The following is an 18,231-nucleotide window of genomic DNA, read 5'->3' on the forward strand; positions in this document are numbered from 1 at the left end:
GTGTCTCTTATAAAAATACCTGGCATTGGCTTTAGACCCCACCTTGATAATTCAGAATGATGTCTTTATCTCAAAATCCTTAACATTTACAGCTTCAAAGAGCCTTTTTCCAAATGAGTTAACATTCACAGGGGCTAGGAATTAAGTTCTGGACATCTTTTGGGGGGACTACCATTCAACTCACTACAATGCAGAGTTCATTCTTATCTATAGACACGCAAATTCTGTCTTTTCCAGTCAAGGTTTAGTTAACTTCTCTACCTCCCACCCCCTTTTTAAAAAACCAGGTTTGCCCCTATTTACACATTCATTTCAATACCCCTGATTTATAGATGAGTTTGCTTTTTGGATTCTCTTTTGAACTGGCAATGACATTGATCTGGCATCCTGGTTGACTGAGTTAAATAAAATCTTTAACATGTATTCATTTCATATCAACATAAAAGTTGTGACTTGTTTTTTCGATTATTGTGTCTTAGAGGTAGCTACTAGAGGAAAGTGCTGATTGAAAAAATGTAAGTTTATCACTTATTGATTGATTATCTTTTTCTTTCCATTAGGATATAAAGTTCATAGTAACAAGTGTTTTTAACTGTTTTGGTCACTGACTTATTTCTAGTACTGAAAAAAATGCCTGACGCATACTAAGGAAGTTATAACAAATTTTTTTTTTTTAGTGAATGAAATGTTTTATTAAAAGAATCTAGTGTAAAACCAATAAAAGAAACTCAGGAATATGGTGGGAAATCATGCCTATTTTCCAATCTTCTGTGTGTTTTTCATAACTTTCTCACTATTTAATTAATGTAAACACAAATTTGCATATTTTTCTTTGTTACCTGTGATAGAGTATCAATTAGGACAATATTCTTTCACAGCCAGAGAATATAATCTCAATCCAAAAATTTATTCAGATGTGAAGGAATTTTGAAAGCTTGGTTAAATATATTCTAATGTGTCATCATGCCATCCAAAATAATAAAGAGTATATATCCTAAAGTCATTGTAGGAGATTTGTTTTTACAAGTTGATACCTTTAATATACAATCTATACTCCAAGTTGATGAATCTTGAATTATTCACTCTGAGGAACTCTTTATCAAGTTGAGTGTAGAATAACATAAAATTTTTGGCAAAGTTTGGATTTGCTCAGGATACGTTTAAAATAGACACAGGGCATCTTTTGTTCAGGGACAGTCTCTGCTCCCTCTTTGTGTTCCAAATCTATGGCTCTGTTGTAGTCAAGGTTACGGTGACGCATTGTGAGGCCAGTGAGAAATACAATCCCAGCCCTGAAGTTGTTGGAAAGAATACAGATTTGTAAAACACAAATTAGTCTCCAAGATATTTTAGTGATGCTTCAGGTCATTCACTAACGACCTGATGTTTCTGTAGTTTGAAGTTTCTGGAATTATTAGCCCAAATCAATGTTACTCTATTATTTTCCAGCCAAACTGTTTTTTTTTCTCTGAATAAGTCAGTTGCCTATGTAAGAATAGACTTTCTAAATATTCACGTAGAGTTTAAATAGCTTTCAGGGGAAGAATGCAAGAGAAAATCATGGTTTAAAGAATATGAAAGCAACTGATATATTTCTACTGGAAATTTAAGAATCTCTACCATGAAATTATTTCTTTAATGGGCTGCCAAATGAGTTGAGACTGGAAGGAGTGGTAGTTAGGTGACTTTAAGTATTTTGTTCCTATTGATTAACCAAAAGAACTGTAAGGAATATTCCTATAGGAATATCTGGTTTAGAACTAGCAAATCCTCTTAATTGGTTGAGGAAATACCACCACAAATTAATCTTAGTCCACATTGCTTGTCTCTACATACTAGCTGGAAACTTCTTTATTTTTTTTTTTAAAGCACTCTTACTTCTGTCAGAGAGACCTTAATAGAAGTATTTCAGACTGCTTCATTCTTTATCTTTTTGATTAAACACACACATGCACATGCACACGTGGAAGGAATCTGTAGGAAACTAATTGACCATGGTCCATGGTCATCTTATTTGGGCTTAAAGAATGGAAGAGACTCCATTAGGAAGAGAATGGAGCAACATGAATCTGAAGAAAGAGGAAGGACAGGTGAGCACTGTTCACGAAGCATGGAGACAAATTAGCTAATTAACCAGAGAATCTGTAGTTTCTACCCCAGGGAAAAGCTCTTTGGATACTAACACATGAGCCAACTGAAGAGCTTCTGGGGACAGAGATGTGAATAAGAACTCAAAAGATGGTCAAGTTTTACCAGTAAACATTTTAACATGTGAGCATGACTGATTAGTCTCCAGGCTCCACGGATGGGGTGGGTGTACCCCGGTAGGACTTTTTGGCAAACATCAAGTGTTTCTTGATAAAAAAAAAAATCTTTTTAGTTACAAGCTTTTTAGCTGAGAAGAATCTAGTAAAAGTAGGATAGAAAAGGTATGGTGAAGGTTAGGAATAATGTTTGTTTATTTTTGAGACAGGGTCTTGCTCTGTCACCCATGCTGGAGTGCAGTGGCCTGATTATTGCTCACTGCAGCCTCGAACTCCTGGTCTCAAGAGATCCTCCTGCCTCAGCCTCCTGAGTGGCTAGGACTACAGGTGCATGCCACCATGCACGATTATTATTATTATTATTATTATGTAGAGAGGGTGTCTAGATATATTTCCCAAGCTGGTCTCAAACTCCTGGGCTCAAGGGATCCTCCTGCCTCAGCCTCCCACAGTACTGGGATTATAGGCATAAGCCAGTGCACTCAGCCTTAGGAATAACGTTTAATGTGCTCTGTTAACACTGGACAAGGCTGTAGTTGTACTTATTTTGCTATTTTTATGTGCCATAATGTCCATACTATTCATTTTTAAGAAAGTAATCAAAAATTATTTTAACAATAATACATAAGCAAATTATTTCCCCAGATATCATAAGAAAAACAGGAGTTGAAATAGTCATTTTAACTATTTTTTCCAAACTCCACCTCTTATAGATACAAGTTTATTATGACTCAGTGTACTTTTTAAAAAATTTGACATACAGTAAGCTTCATCTTTTTGGGTGCATAGTTCTATGAGTTTTGACAAATGCGTCCTTACAAATGAGTCCTGTGACTACAAAAAATACAGAACAGCTTCATCACTCTCCAAATCCTATCCTGCTACCTGTTTGTAATTGTCTCCTCCTTACACATTTAACCCCTAGCAACTGCTGATTTGTTTTGTATTCCTATAGTTCTACCTTTTCCAGAATTTCATAAATGCAATCATTCACATACTACTCATTTTTTTTTTTGCCAGAATCTTCAAAATCTCAGGGAGAACTATATACTTTTTTAAAAAGGAAAGAATAAGTCAAGGATGCCATACCTGCCAAGTAGAATAGACTTGTTATATTGATATTTAATAATTTCATGAAACTATATGAAAGGAATATTAGTTATGATTCCAAGACCATGAAATCTCATCTTGGCCCCTGAACGATCAGACAAGATCATGTACAACAAATGAAAATACAGGAATTCTTGGCTCTAAAGGGGTGTGGAACTGAGGCTCTCTCTGAAACGAGAGGGGACAGTTATTCTGGAAGGGCAAGATCCATTTCCTATTGGCTTCTGGTTGAGCTTGTCATAGAGTTAGCACCTGATGAATGGATGGCCTTTGGAACACTCAAATGTGCATTCAGGGCACATCTATAGATGAAGTTGGTCACTCCACCAAGCCTCTGGGTGGAATCCACTGCTGTGGCTTTCTTGATGGGTTTCCAGGACATGCAGATCACTACCAGGTGGTCCCAGTGGAGAGGACTGCTAACTCGTCAAGGGGACATGAGAAGCTGTATTCCCTTCTGAAAACCTTGAAACCAGTTTGGTTAAAAGTCTCACAGTTTTTCTTTAACAGCAGACTCTTCCCACACAATGGCTTTTTCCTCTTCTCTGCCAAACTCCCTGCATTGTTGAGGGATCGAAAATGATCTCATCAAGGGAAATAATGGTATTAAAGTGGTCCTTAGGGTCCCATGCAGGCTCAGCCCACGATGCTGGATGCTGACTTCACTCAAAATAGCACAGCCCCGCGGTTATTTGGTAAATGGTTTTTGTACGATGACGATATATTGATCTTTTTTAAAAATCTCAGGTTTTGACTGTCTAAAGGGCTGCAAAGTAATCTTTTAGTTTAACCACAGCTAAATAGGCTGTCTGGGGTCAAAAGGCATATCTTGATGGTTAATTCTCACTGTTACATTGTAGGTACTTCTAAGACTTGGAAATAGTCTATTAAATTCCATTAAAAAATGTCTTTGAATCCATTAATATTAGGGGATTGTAAATACATATAAATTATTTAAATACATGTAGTAAGATAATATCTTGAAATATTAATGTCTATGCTTTATTTTTCCCCACTTATTTATGCATGGCCTTTATTCTACTTAACTAAGAAGTAAGATTGTATTACTGGGAACATAAGATCAAGAAATAGTTTGCCCTCCTCCTCCTTTCTCCTCCTCCTTTCTTCTCCTCCTCCTCCTTTTTCTCCTCCTTCCTTTAAAATTATCCAAGTCATACTGTCAATAATCAGCAGGAAGAATGACCTGAGTTAAACAAGCCCCAGCTGTTAGGAATCAACACTAGATTTGGAGAGAACTAGAAGAACCAAATCACTCCGCTCACACTGGCCCCCTGTGTCTTTAGACCAGAAGTGGAGTATCCAGGACGAAGTCGAGGTTAAGCAGGAGAGAACAAGAGTTAGGAACGTCCCTTAGAGGAGATTGGAGGGGTGGGAGATGAGAGGATGGGGCCTGGCCAGACACCGTGCGAATAGCGGGGTGCAGTAGGGAGACTGCTGAGGACCTGCGGGGGGGGGGGGCTGAGCAAGGCTGCAAACCCTTCAGAGCATGTCTTCTTGCTTTGGGGAAGGCTCCACGAGTCTCTTCACTGTAAGAGACTCTGATGATTCTTGAAGATCTCAGGCACTTTGTGGATGCCCCCACACATATTAATGTCATCTCAGCACTCCAGGACACATTTAAGGCCCCTACCACAGAGGGTGGGCATCCTTGAAACTCAGGAGTGGGAATGTGTAAATGCCAACCCCAGAGCCTGGATGAGACTGGCTGGCAGTGAAAATAGCGCAGAATGAAAGACAATTATCCAGCTTTTAAAAACTGGCAACCTAATTACAGTATCCACATGGGATACAGTGAATGTGGTCATCACCAAAGCACCAAAAATTCAAAATTTATCTTTAGTGCCTCCTGCCAGCCACCCCAATGTTTATATGCCTTCCTTGGAGCCTGCCTCCCATTTGTATCCAATTCACAGCTAATTACCACCCAATCCCCTAAAAGAGGTGTCAGCTGATGCATTTAGAGGAAGGATTTGCATTTTTTAAAAGTGGCAAGTTAAAGATCAGAAACTTTCCTTGAACTCAAAGGGATGTCTCATGATGGAATTGAAAGTTTTAGGTTGCTAGATAGGAAAACTTGATGGAGTCCTAAAAAGGAATGAGCTATTGATGCATGCATCCAAATAATTATCCCAAATATATATGATGCCATTTATATATATTTTAGAAAATACTTGCTAAATAGAGAAATGGAATGCAGTCAGTGGTTTCTTGGAGTTGGAAGGGGACGGGAAGGGGCAGGAGGAAGGGATTACCAAGGGGCACAAGGAAATGCTGGGGGAATGGATGTGTTCAGTATCTTAATAGTGGTGATGGTTTGTTTCATGGGTGTGTACAAATATCAAAAATATTAATATCAAAATGTACACTTGAAATCGTGCAGTTTATTGTCATAAATTATAATTTAATAAAGCTACTAAAAACAAACAAAACTTGATGGAGTAAGGACCCAATTTGCCTTTCCTTGAAGATTTGCCCACTCCATCTGCTCATGAAGTCACCCTTGAGAACAGAGTTATGTTTCCCTGGAGCTAGTGAAGCTGCAGAGGTAAAGTGACTTAAGGAAGACCACACAGTTTGAGCTGCTCCTGCTGTTACCCTAGAGCCACAGCTCTGTGAAGCGCTTGGCTGTTCTCAGATGGGGGAGGTTTGCAGAGCTATCCTTCGTTTATCCTAGAAGTATTGCCTAGAATGAATGAAGCACCAAGTGGATTCTATTAACCGAAGGTATTGTGGGAAAACACACTTTATCATTTAAAGTAGAGCATTAGACATGGCCTCTGCAGCTAAATTAGTAAGTCCTAGTGATTTATCATTCACTTTTCTTCTCTTTGTAATATTTCTGTGAGCTGCTTAAACAGGCATTCCTAATTCAGCCTTGAAGAGAGGAGAGTTTCCTAACCACCCTTTCCTGTGTGTTTAGTGCCTTGTTTAAAGATGCTAAATTCCCTCACAGAGAGAGAACCTACTTCAAAAGTGCTTGGGGTCCTGGAGACACCACTTATCTTTAACATATTTGCATTTCAAAGCTCTTTAACAGGCACCTGCCACTTCTCACCCTTTTGCCCTCTTTCCCTGCGCCTCAGGACATGGAGTATTTGGCTGTGATAAAGGCCACTGGCTGGCCTGTGACAGAGCCCAGAGAGGACTTGAGGCTGCTTGGCCTCCTGCCCAGTACTCTTCCCCACTTGGAAACTCCGCAAGAGCAGCCACATTCAACCGGGAGGAAGCTTTCCTGTTTGGGCCATGTTAGGTGTTTGGGGCCCGGGCTCACTCCCTCCCCATCCCTTCCCCAGCTCCTCCCTCATGCTGGAGATTGCTTTATTTATAAGCAAATCCTCATTTTCAATTATTCAATATCTCAACATCGAGTTGAACATTCTCTCATTTCATGTATGAATTGTAAAATTGGACTGCTTAGAATATTTTTCATTAGTGATGCCCTAAATAAACATGTACTGGTTAAACATTTCCATATTAATTATCAGGAATTACTGTGATTCTGAACTGGAATTATAATGAATATCAGCCTCTTCCTAACAACAAGCTAAAAAGGTCTGTGCAAATAGTTAAAATAAATATGTGCAAATAGTTCAAATAAATCTCTGTAGTCTTTCCATCCCAGAGTCATTTTTCTGCTCACCTCTACAGATCTGTCAAAAAGAAAAAAAAGAAAAAGAAAAAAGTCAAACTTCATCAGTATCTGAGATGCTCCCATAGATTTAAGCCCCTGAGCAATCCCTTCCTCCCTCCCATAAAATTGGATTAATCCATGCCTGAAAGCATAGCCCGGTTTCCTTTGCTTATTTTTGTCCCAGAGCATGTCTAATCTCTCTGCCTGTCTCTTCTCTAATCCTGTTTATAGACCTTAACTCCCTGAGGTCAGGCAAGGATGTGGTGCAAATAGTAATTTAAAGTGTCCTGAGATTATACTACTGCCTAAATTCTTAATGTATCTTTACTATATTTTGAGCTATCTTCTTACTTTTGTAATGAGTTTGTTTGATAACTCTTTTCTGGGAGAGAGCAAAGCAACCCATCAAGAAATCCACGAATAACCTCCAAGAAGGCACCAAGCACCAGGGTTTGGGGAGTGGGTCTCCAAGTGGAGAGCGCAGTGGCTGGTCTAGGCTGTAGCACAGAAGGGACTGTGCTGAGGAGCCAGATGTAGGGGCTGCCTGTGTTTAAATCCTTGTAGCAGGGAGCTCTTTCAGGAATATTGAATCCTTCTCCTGAAACAAGGGTCTTACCCCAGCTTATGTCAGGGGGAAGGAGCAATATGTTGGTTTAGGGCAGCTGTCAAAAGCGACTGGGCCCTGGGAGGAGGTGCAGAGGAGGATTAGAGCTGAGTGTGGGAGGAGGGAATGGAGTAGGAGGGGATTTAGCTGACACAGTCTGATCCTGGTCACCACAGAGTAAATCAAATACTTTTTTTTTTTTTTTGGTCTTTTTATCAAGACCTGTAAAATTGCTGGTTTGATATTCTCAGAGTAAACAGATCATTTTTCATCCACTCAGGGATGTAAAGTTATGCTTACTATTTATACTAAATATACATTTCATGGGTAAAGCAAATATCCTCTTTATGTTGTCTGCCAAAGGAAACAATCTCTGAGCTAAGCAGTCAGCTGAGAGGGTTTCCTTTCACAGCGCTGATAACCAGCCAGTTCACTCTAATATTTCAAAAGCATAATGAATCCCATGCCCCATCGCTAATATCCAAAAGCAGTTCTAAAACCAGCACAATTCTACATGGACTATAAGCTATTACAGAACAAATGCTTAGCTGGACATCCCCAAAATAATAACAACATAAAAATAAAATAATTTGGGGGTCAAAATAACACAGAAGGCATTTCTTAAACATTTTTTTTTATTTTAAGAAGCAATAAAAAGTATTATTTCTTTCTGTTCATGAGAGTTATCTGACAGAATTTTATTTTAGTAGGCTTCACAACTAAAATCTTATTGTATGTCAAAGAATTTCTAATGATATTAACTCCAAATGTAGGCAAAAGTGTTAAATATGTGAAGTTTTTTTTAAATGAGGCTTTCTTAATTCAACATTTGATAACTAACTTTTAAAATCTCTGACATGTTGATTTTCATAACTTTTCTTTAGCTATCAATGGTCTCTTCCTAAGAAATATGGCAAAATAACTAATCTCCAGGTTTTAAGCCATAGGATTTAGGAAACTGGGAAAATCTTTTAAGGTTCCGAGGTATGAGCGGTGAAATTTCAGGCATAGTAACAGAAGGTGGAGAAGCTACTTTGGAACAAGGACCATTCCATAAGCACTCACATAGGCATGGAATAAGCAAACAGCCTGATTCCAATTTGATTGTCTTTTTATTCTTTTAGTTCATTTTTTAGAGGGTTTTTCTATTTGTTACAAAACTTGTTACACAAACACATGATTACCTTTTTATATATTGTGCAAGAAACACAAGAGAAGGCAAAACCAAGATCATCCAAGGGAGAGAAGCCTGGAATGGTAGCCAGGAAAGGTGTATACATTTGAAAAGGAGATATTAGATACTTGATATTTGGATATCCTCTCCCACCCCCACCCCAGACTAAGAACACAGAGATCACTTTCAGGATTGGACTGCATTTTGAATGGAAACCTGACTAATTAGATTGGAATTCAGCCTCTTGTCTACCCAGACCCCAGAGTTAGCTCTTAGTTACTAGTGTGACCATGAGTTTGTCAATGACCTGCATTGAGGCCTAATATTTCACATCTGAAAATGCAGATGTTGAGCAAGTTGACCTCTAAATCCCTTTTCAGACCCAGCCCATCAATGTTGAGTATGTGATCCTGATTGGATCTCGTGTGCAAGAAATTCGGGACAAGTGGTATGTTGGAGTGGACTTGCAAGGTGACACGTCTTTCCAACTCCACCTTCACTGACATCACTTTGGGATCTTGAAATCAGCCAGAGCAGGAGTATTTACACCGCAGAAATTGGCAGACTCTACAAATCAGGGTTCCACCCTGCCTGTCCCAGGAAAGATTGTTAAGTATTTACCAGAACACATTGATTAAGTTGATATATATGTTAAGCACTTAGAACACTGCTGGGGCATTATAACTTCTATATACGGGTTAGCTATTTTTGAAATTCATTTTAATAGGAAATTATTACTTTTAAACTGATGATTTTCAGTGAACTGACAAAAGTTAAAGGTGATTTTGAATTGGCTGATGCTCCACCTTCTCTCCAATGTCCAGTCTTACTCCTGTTCATTCTTGCTTTTAAATCTGCATGACCAAATCTGACACTGAATTATGTCCTGACTTGTATTATTCTCTAATTTTTAATGTATGAAATATGTCTCTTCAACAAGATAGCACTTTCTCTGAGGGCAGTGGCCACATTTTCTCTTTGTATGTCTCAATGATTGAGCTTATATAGACACCCGACTGTCAAGGCTGTTGACCAATTATTTTGGAAATTCAAGGAACGAGGACGGTGAAAAGGAGGATTTCTTATCCCAAACGACCTGACTCCCAAGTTCTCTCAGGTTCTATATGTTTCCATTCCATTCTTGCTCATTTTCTGCCCTTTTGTCTGCACTCTCACTTGTCTTCTCTGTCTCTTCACCTAGGTTGGCTACTCACAGAGGGCAAGGTTTTCATTCCAGTGTCTTCTACCTTACAGTTCTTCAGTGCAAAATATCAGAAACTAACTTTAACTTCATCTAAAATCATATTTATTGAAACAATATGTAGGATCTTAAAAGCTAGAAAGGGAGAGCCAAAGATCCAAGCTTGGGACACACAGTCACGGCCCAGAGGCCTCTGTAGCAGGAAGCAGTTGAGAATGTCCCATGGGCACAGCCACTGGAACCTGTCAACTCCATCTGCTTCTTCCATGTCACTCTGCTCACAATTCAAAAATTCCAGGATAGAGAGTGACTGGGAGAACTTAGGCCATATGCCCACCCTTGCCTATACCTGGAAATTGGGAAGAAATATCTATCAGCCTTTGACAGCCCTTTAGCTTTTTTAGAGGGAATGAAGACTCCTGGGTTTACTGTTTTCACCAAGGCTGCACACATCTTTTGAGAAAGGGGCATAAAAGCTGAGCAGCTTCCAAAATGACAATTTTCCATTAAAGGAGTCAATAAATATTTGATGCTTTTGTTGATAATAAATGAGCAACTATAGGTATTAAGATCTTTTTTCAAATTTATTCAGTAGGAAACAGTATGTTTCCATACACTTTGATGTTATCTTTTTTTTTTTACAGTCTTCTATTTCTTATATAAAAAAACTAAAACAATTCATATGCCAAATTACAGAATGGGAAGATAAAAAATATTTTCGATATAATCCTATTTTAACAGAAAATAACTATTAGAGGCCTCTTATAAATCAGCGATTTCCATATCCAAATTAGGCGTGGCTGGACAAAAAATGCTGAGTACAACTAGCCTGTTGTCTGGGACCACAGTCTTCATTGCATGGGAGAACTTTAATGTGCTTTCTATGTTTATTACTGAAATTATGTCCCCAATAATACCTAAGGTTTTAGTGAATACCACAAAGAGCCTGCTGTAGTGGCTCATGCCTGTAGTAATCCCAGGACTTCGGGAGGCTAGGGTGGGAGAATTACTTGAGCCCAGGAGTTTGAGACCAGCCTGGGCAACATAGAGAGACCTAATCTCTATTATTATAAAAAAAAAGTGCTGGACTAATTGAATCCATTGCCAGTAGTTCCATAGTAGTTTTCCTAATAGCATCATTCCCTCCTCCCTGTACTGTGCATTGAGTCCAAAGAAGATTTTAAAAATGATAGTAGGACAATCCTTTAAGAGCCAGGCATTGACAGGCATTTATTATCATTCATTCGTTTTTTCATGCATTTACAAACATTTATTGAATATCTAGTGTTTTCCTCAGCATTGTGCTAGGCACTAGGGATAGAATAGGACTAATACAATTGGCCCTCCATATCCATGGATTAAACCAATGTTCAAAAATATTCAGGAAAAATGTCCACAAATTGCCAAAAAGCAAATTTGCTATATGCCAAGTACTACAATGAATTCACATGAATGGAGTGATGTATGGACATTTTGTTAGGTACTGTAGGTACCTAATGATTTAAAGTATATGGGGAGACGTACATCGGTTATATGCGGGTGGGGAGAGGTTCTTGGAACCAATCCCTCACAGATGCCAAGGGACAACCGTACTTACCCAGTACACAAGTATAGCCACATTGGTGGTTTACAACCAGCATCCATTCCAATTGGTCAGAGCCTGTCTCATACCAATTGTTAAATATTTTGAGTATCATCCCTGGATATAAAGATGAATAAGATCCAGTGAATTCTTGCCCTCAAAAAGATCACAGCTTGGTAGAAGGAATAGCCACATAAGCAAATGAAAGCAATATTGCATGACAAGTGACATTCTTCAATTACCCCTCTATTTTTATTTTGGTTTGTTTCAGGTTTCTGGACTTCTTTACATCTTTAATTTTCATTGTAAAAATTAAAAGCATCCAGAAACAAAGTAAAAGTATGCTATATTAATGACCAAGACATTGCTGGAACTCTCTGACCTCGTTCAAGGCAAAGTCTCTCGCTCTAATAAATTCTTGGAAATGGTTTATTTTCTCAGGGCTTGTATATTCATACAAGCATAACTAATTGCATAATGAGAGACAGAGACAGAAAACAGCAAATTAGTAACTATGTTCCTTCTTATCACCAATTATTTTCTATGGTAGATTTTCCTGCAACTCTAAAATTAAATATCTCCTGAGAAATTACGAAGTGCCAGGCAATAGATATGGGTGGGGGCTGAAAATGTAAACATTAAACAGATATGGCTCCTTTAAGGCACTGCAAATAATTTAGTATGGCTAAACGCAGAGAAAGTGTGTTGAGAAAACCGAGTCCCAGAGAAGTTAAATAATTGGCCCCAGTTTGCTAACTCTTCACCTTTTCAAATAATTATTTAGCAATTAATTTTGGGAGTATGATGAGTAAAACCTAGTCAATACAAATCAGTATTTTTTTTTCAGCATTTCATTTTCCTTCATCCCTGGCACTCTGGATTTCTTTGAGAGGTGGGATAAGGCTGGATTAAGTGTTACCCCATGCAAGCCAGTATCTTTAAATGTGATCTGAGCTCAGTTAATGAACGATAAAGAAAAAAAAACACCTACAGCATGTTTTTAGCCTGCTTTGTTAGAATGACGACGCAGTTGTTAGGATTCGGCTTTTCATCTTTCCTCTTTCATCTGGGGCCAATATCATCCTATACGCACACAGACCTCTTTGTATCTTACGGTTTGATTATGTCCATGTTTATTTTACAGGCAACTGGAGCCCATGGAGTAACCTCGTGGAGACTCCATGTCCGTGTGATGTACATTTTTAAGAAGCTGATGGTACAGTCAGAGAGCATGTCGGTGAGCAGATGGAAGCTACTCGCAGTTCCAGTAGCAACATGCCAACGTGAAATTGTAAATGCTGATGTCCAAAGAGGAGTTTGTAAAATGCAAACTCTGCCTATCTCATGCACTCATGTGAAAAGTCACTGGGGGAACACTAGATTCTAGATAAGTCATTTGAAGCGGAAACTGCCCCTATCTTTAGCAGGTCATTGGTCAGAGGTAATGAAATGCTTGCAAATAAATTTCGGGTTAATATGTTCTATTTCAAATCCCACTGAAAACAAATTACCTTAGGATGCTTTCTTCTATATCACAGCTCAGCCTTGGAGTGAAATGTTATCTTCACCCCTACAAATAAAGATAATTGGTGAATCTCCCTGCTTTAAATCTCTGGAGACTTTTTTGCTTGCTGTGAAAAAACAACAAGCATTATTGAAATGACTCATTGCATGATAATATTTTAAACCTTATTAAAATTCTACTTTCTCTTATATAATAATATAGGTAACTGATATTTAATTATTTTTAAGATAATTAAACAAGAATATTATTGTTTTAAATCAGAACATTCATATTTTAAGTAACGGTGATCAAAAAGCCCTTAAGACCTTGTGAAATGACTTCCCCGTCTGTTACTAGAATCTTCCTCATGCTATCTCTTTCTTGTACAAATGCAATTTGACAAGTATCTATTTAATGCATATTGCTAGGAATAGTTAGAAAATAACAGGGAAAAGAAGAGGGAAAAGAGGAGGATGGTCACACCACGAATTCTGCTGAAAGGCTGTCATGGTCTAAACTCCAGCTCTGCCACCTTTGAGCTGTGTGATCCTGGAGGCATTCCTCGATTTATCTGTCTTACTGTCTCAAATATGAAAGGGATATAATAATTACTTTGCAGGGTTTTTTGAGGAACAAGAAAATTGATAGTTACAAAGCACTAGAGCAGTGCCTGACATACAGTAAATCCTGTCTGAAGTCGTAGTGGTCACAATAATACCATCCAACATTTGCTGAGCCCATGCTCTGTGCCAGGTGTCGTGATAATCACTTGGTGTAGATTAGCTTCTTTAGCCCTTACCACAATCCTCTGAGGTTTGTATTATCATTATCCCCATTTTTCAGATGTAGGAACTGAGGATCAAGGCAACCAGGTAACTTATTTAAGGTCATGGAGGTATAAGTGAGTCAGCAGCAATTTGGAATCCATGAACCCTGAGTCTAATGAGTCTGCACCCTCCCTGAGCTTCAATTTAGTGAAAAGTATATAAAATAAAAGTATATCAATAGTAAACACTTTAAATATTTAAATACATAAAATAGGTATTTAGGCTGATATAAATTGTGTGTGTGTGTGTGTGTGTGTGTGTGTGTGTTGGAGGGAGGGAGAGAAAGAGAGAGAGAGAACAAATTTGCAGTACCGGCTGTTCAATTATGTCTTCTTTATTAAAACAAGACTGTTATAATCAGAAGCATGAATTCAGCCCATCTCTAGAGTCTATAAGAATTGACACATCATTAGAATGAATATTAAAGAAATGTTAAGACCCATATAAAAATTAAGCATCTTCCTGATTTAGCCTTACTGATATTAACCACCACATATTTGATCCACGTTTTTCTTTACTCTGCCTTTCTGTTAGCTGCGATATTGAATGTGTAGAAAAGCCAGTTTGCTTACTCTGAGCTCCCTGGGGATTTGTTCAAGCCGCAGCCACCTTAATGGAATTGAAGGGTTTTGGTATTTTATATGACCAGTATTCAGTTTAGTATTGACTGGTTGTTAATTTTTTGTTAGTATTCTCATGCCTTAGAGAAAGCTTCTTTACCCCTTTCAAGAGGGAGACTTGACTTTTGCCCCCAAAACATCTGATACATGAAGGACATGGATTCCTCCAGTGCTCTCTGTACCTTAAATTGGAAAAGAACATTGACCGCCTGTCCCCTGCTGTACACACACATCTGCATCCATCTGGGCTATATTTCGGCAGGGTTTGACCATCTGCCTTAGCTTTTAGCAGAACCAAAGCTCAGCTTCTGCAAAGGTTCTAAATATAATACAGGTGCTCTAAATGTATTACACTAAACTGCATGATTCCACAAGGGGATATGTTGTCTTTATTTCATAGATGAAGAAATTTTTGGAGATTAAGTCACTGCTCAAGGCTAATAAATGCCCAAATCTGGTTTTGAATGAAGGTCTGTGTGACTCATGTTTGTCTATGTTGAAGTAAAATATGAATATAATTTAAATACCAAGTAATACCAAGAGACTTACAAACAACAAAACAACAGTTGCTGCTCCCCTCTCTGCATGTCCTGGTTGTATTCCCATTGGCCAACATTTCCAACCCCCAATTGTCTCCAGTGGCATTTAACTCCACACTTTTAACACGCTTCATGATGGTTGATTTTATGTGTGGACTTGACTGGGCTAAGGAGTGCCCAGATAGCTGGTGAGAAATTATTTTTAGGTGTGTCTGTGAGGGTGTTTCTAGAAAAGATCAGCATTTGAACTGAGAAAAGAAGATCTGCCCTCACTGGCGTGAGCAGGCATTTTACAATCCTCTGAAGGCCTGAATAGAACACAAAGGTGGAGGAAGGGCAAATCCCTTCTCTTTTTGAGCTGGACATCCATCTTCTCCTATCCTTGGACCTTAGCACTTCTCATTTCTTGGGCCTCTGGGCTTTCCCAAGTGGAATCACACTACTCGCTTTCCTGGGCCTCCAGCTGCCGGTGGCAGGTTGTGGGACTTCACAGCCTCCATAATTGTGTGAGCCAATCCCCCACGATAAGTCTCTTTCCATATATCTCTCCATATGCTATTGGTTCTACTTCTCTGGAGGACTCTGCCTTACACATGCTTATACCATTGTTTCTGTTTTAACTTCAAATTAAAATTAATTAAAAATTACATGAGGAACAAATAAACTTACATTCTCATTGTAAAGGATTCACACAATACAAAGGCTCATTTACTAAAACAGTTCCCTTTACTTTCCCCAATTCTACTCCCCAACCCATTTTTAAACTTTTCGTAATGAAAAGTGTTAAACAAAAACAAATGTAGAGAGAACAGCATTTTGAAGCCCTGTAGCCATGCTCAGTAACTTTCAATAGCATTGTTTTCAGAAATAACAAGATATTCCGGGCTTATCTTGTGCACATTTCTTTCTTATCCCAGACCTGAAATCAGGCAATATCTATTGACTTTTTTTTACATAGATGAAGATTTTACTTTCTTGTGTCATTTCCTGTACATTAATAGCTATATCATAATTTTGGATTAAATCAATATTCACCAAGGACATTATTATGGCCCCATAATATGACTCACACATGTATTAAGATTTTATTTCTGTTCTCCTACAACTTATTATCTTGTCCTTGACCTATTTATTGTTCTTTTCTTGGTTTGCTTAGTTTTCTATGCACCTTATTCTATACACTTATTCTTCTCAAGTCCTCCAGATGTTGCACCTGAATGTTTAATGGCAGCACAATTCACTATTGCAAAGATGTGGAAACAATCTAAGTGCCCGTCAATTCATGAGTGTATTATTAAAATTTGGTATATGTTTACAATGGAATATTACTCAATTATAAGAAACAACAGTGACCTAGCACCTCTTATATTTTCCTGAATTGAGCTTGAGCCCATTATCCGAAGTGAAGTAACACAAGATTGGAAGAATAGGCTCCACTTGTGCTCACCATCAAATTGGTACTGACTGATTAACGCTATGGTGCTCACCTGGTAGTAATATTCTCCAGGGATGGGGTAAACTCACAACTATAGGACACGGTGAGCATTGTGGGGGGTGGGGGGAAGGGCATGTCTCTAACCACACTAGGGAGTGGAAATGATATAAAATGTAACCAAAATGTTTGTACCCTCATAATACCTGAAATAATAATAATAAAAAAAGTCCTCCAGATGTTTCTTAATGAACTTTTTCTCACATACAAATCAGAAAATCTATCACCTCCATTTTAAATTTTTAAATATTTTTCTGGATGTTTAGTCATTCTGTTCAAATATATACTAGTTGCTTTCTTAGCCTATTGTAAAGCTATTGTCCTGGAACTTTTTGTTTTTCTGTCTTCAAGAGGATTCTTTTTGATGTTCTTCAATGTTGAACCTCCTTCTTTTCCTCTTGGATGTCATGTCTTCCTTCTTCTTGGTTTATTCCCTTAACTTTGGTGGAGAATAGCCTCCAGTAAATTTCTGAGAAAACTCCAGCTCTAGAGTTTCAAATACCTTGGTGAAGTTTCTAAGAACTTGGATGTCCTTTTTAAAAAAATAGAAACCTATTGTTCCCTGACTCAATATCCAAGATCTCTCTGAAGAATATTATTTTGTTTTCTCTCTGAGGAGAGATATTGGATATTACTTACATGGTTGCTGCATATATGTCTGATAAATAACATATAAATCAAATTATTGTGAGTGTTAACAATTGTTTAAAAAATATTGTCAAATGTTTCTAATTTAGATAAAGAGAAATCTTCCAAAACTAACTTAATTGGTCAGCCTATGTAGAAAAAGATTTCCTATCCATGAAAGAAGCTCTATTGTTTTGGTAAGGTGTGGTTCAAAAAGAGCAATTATAAAAATGACAATGCCATGACCCATCACAATTTCTTTTTTGATGAGAATGTGGTTGGTGCACCATACCAGTGATCCATGGATTCCCTGCTTGATTACACAGGTCTGGTTAAAGCCTGCAGTGAATCAGTGCGTATTGTTCCTGACAGGCTTTAATCTGGAGATGTGTGATACAACACAGCCTCAAAACTCTCTGTGACTTACTAAGGGGCCCATATCAAAGGGAACGTGTCCTCATGATCATTTAAAAATGTCTACCAGTTTATATCTAACAGATAATAAAATGTACCCTGTTCCATGCTGTGATTTTTTTCTTTTAAATTTTTCTTACTTTTATCTCCTAGGACATCTGGATGCTCTGTTTACTTGAAGAACCACTCTTGTGTCCGTGTCCACAATCAACTTGATATTCCAGATCTAGCTGCATTCAAAATGGCAGATTGGTTTTATAACTTTGAACAAAAATTAGTTAAATGAACCATTCTGTATTGATAAAATCTCCAGACTTGATCATTGTTCAGTGTCTTTCTTGATACTCTGGATTTTTTCAGCTTCCTTTTCCAACATGTAAATCCTCATTCTCAGATAATTGCTTACTCCAGGAAAAGCAGTTCCTTATATTAATTTTTTCTCCATTTATATGACAAACTTCTTGAGAGATCAGACTTTTTTTTTTAAAAAATGGAATTGCTATTTTCTATCAAGCAAAAATCCTAATTGCCAATTTCCTTTTCCCATTTCGCACTCCCTACTGACTTCTTCTTTTGATATATATGTATATTTTTTAACTTCCGAGGCCTTAATTTTGTAGA

General features: G+C 37.9%; 1 long non-coding RNA gene across 1 annotated transcript; it reads left to right on the plus strand.

Annotated features, from left to right (window-relative positions):
• Positions 1–1,733: 1,733 nt before the first annotated feature.
• LOC105876571 (uncharacterized) lies at positions 1,734–17,902 on the plus strand. The gene is made up of 3 exons (XR_001156555.2): positions 1,734–2,090; positions 12,732–12,824; positions 17,764–17,902. It is a non-coding gene; the product is annotated as an uncharacterized LOC105876571 (long non-coding RNA).
• Positions 17,903–18,231: the final 329 nt, after the last annotated feature.

The sequence above is a fragment of the Microcebus murinus genome, chromosome 7, assembly GCF_040939455.1.
Source record: "Microcebus murinus isolate Inina chromosome 7, M.murinus_Inina_mat1.0, whole genome shotgun sequence".
NCBI classification, from domain to species: Eukaryota; Metazoa; Chordata; class Mammalia; order Primates; family Cheirogaleidae; genus Microcebus; species Microcebus murinus.